Raw genomic sequence first — 2,405 nt, forward strand, 5'->3', positions numbered from 1 at the left:
CCTCCAACCTGATGGCATGAGTATCGACTTCTCTAACTTCCGCTAAGGCCCCACCTCCCCCTCGTACCCCATCTGTTACTCATTTTTATGCATTCTTTCTCTCACTCTCCTTTTTCTCCCTCTGTCCCTCTGAATATACCTCTTGCCCATCCTCTGGGTCCCCCCCCCCCGTCTTTCTTCCCAGACCTCCTGTCCCATGATCCTCTCGTATCCCCTTTTGCCAATCACCTGTCCAGCTCTTGGCTCCATCCCTCCCCCTCCTGTCTTCTCCTATCATTTTGGATCTCCCCCTCCCCCTCCAACTTTCAAATCCCTTACTCACTCTTCCTTCAGTTAGTCCTGACGAAGGGTCTCGGCCTGAAACGTCGACTGCACCTCTTCCTACAGATGCTGCTTGGCCCGCTGCGTTCACCTGCAACTTTGATGTGTGTTGCTTGAATTTCCAGCATCTGCAGAATTTCTGTTGTTTGCGCTTGAATACTGAATTCTTGAATTTAGTCCATGCTGATCTGATTACCTGCTGAGTCACATCTACATGCACCCAGATCATATCCCTCCAATCCCCTCCTACCCATGTATGTACCCAAACATCTCTTAAATATTTGTTCTTTATCAAATTACGGTATTGGGTTGTACTGTTGTAACTATATGTTATAATTATGTGGTTTTTGTCAGTTTTTCAGTCAGTTTGTCATGTGTTTCTGTGATATCATTCTGGAGAAACATTGTATCATTTCTTAATGCATGCATTACTAAATGACAATAAAAGAGGACTGTTTGTCCTCATAATCTAAAAAAATTACATCTGAACTCATATCTACTGCTCATCTCTGCTGGCAGCTTGTTCCACACTCAACAGCACCACCCTCTGAGTGAAGAATCTTTCCCTTGGATTTCTCTGAAGTATTCCACCATTTACCTTAAACCTCTAGTTTTAATCTTGACTTGGTATGGCACCGGTTCAGCACATGATGGCAAGAAACTGCAGAGAGTTGTTAACACAGCTCAGTGCACCATGGGAACCAGCCTCCCCTCTATGGACTCTTCTCACTGCCTCAGTGACGCAGCCAGTACAATCAAAAACCCTTCCCACCCCAACACTCTCTCTTCTCCCCTCTCCCAGCAGGCAGAAGATTAAAAATAAATATGGAAGCACATACTACCAGGCTCAAGGAGAGTTTCTATCCCACTGTTATCAGACTCTTGAAAGGACTTCTTTTACAGTAAGACAGACTCTTAACCTCACAATCTACCCTGTTGTGATCTTGCACTTAATTGTTTTCTTACACAGCACTATTTCGGCAGCTTTTACACTTTATTCTGCATTGTTATTATTTTGCCTTGTTCAGCCTCATTGCACTGTGTAATGGTTTGATCTCTAAAAACTGCATGCAAGACAAGCTTTTGGCAGTGTCTCAGTACAAGTGACAATAATGAACCAATTCCAATCCCCCCCCCCAAAAAAAACACCTCAGTAGAAAGCCTGTTTTATTACCTCTTTGGCCTCTATGCCATCAAACCAACACCATGCTCTGTCCATATTATATAATAACTGGGGTGCAAAGCATTCCAAGTTACATTAACCTATGCATGAGCATTTTCCATACTCTTTTCTATCCGAAGGGTTTGTTTAGTTAAAGGGACATACATATAATGAATAAACGTTTTGTATTCATGTATGTATACACAGATGCATCAAAGGCACACCCCTCGCCACCATTGCAATATCTACATTAAGTGCCGCCTCCTGAAGACAACCCCTATCATCAAAGGTTCAAGCATGGAGGCCATGCCATAGTGTCACAACGACCATCAGACAGGAGCTATAGAAGTCTGAAGTCCCACACGACCAGATTCAAGAACAGGAACTACTCTTCAAGCATTATTATTGAAACAACCAGTGCAACTTTAATCTTTACCTCACTATAGCAACACTATGATCACTTGGTACTACGACGGATTTTTTTTGTTCCAATCTTGTTCTTTCTTGTATAACTTTGTGTAATTTATATTTTTCTTGTGAATGCTATGTGTTTGTGATGCAGCTACACGCAGGTTTTTATTACACCTGTGCAAATATGTACTTATGCATATGTCAATAACTCGACTTTGTCTTTGAATACCTTCAATGCATACAGGCATATCTTTATAGAAGTACATGTATAAGTTTTATGCATGCATTTATACATAGGTTCATTTTCTGAGAGGTACTATGCATATATTGATCACAATAATAATACACATCGAATTGTACACAGATATAATAAAAATACGCTCATTGAATAGATTATATGGGAATGAATCTATTCACATAGATACAGATCGCATTTACTGAACTGACCTACAGACGGGACTGATTGTACGGCGGAACCAAAGTGTGAGCTGCAGGAGCCGGGAGTGGGGAG

The sequence above is a fragment of the Mobula birostris genome, chromosome 7 (genome assembly GCF_030028105.1).
Source record: "Mobula birostris isolate sMobBir1 chromosome 7, sMobBir1.hap1, whole genome shotgun sequence".
In the NCBI taxonomy this organism is placed as follows: domain Eukaryota; kingdom Metazoa; phylum Chordata; class Chondrichthyes; order Myliobatiformes; family Myliobatidae; genus Mobula; species Mobula birostris.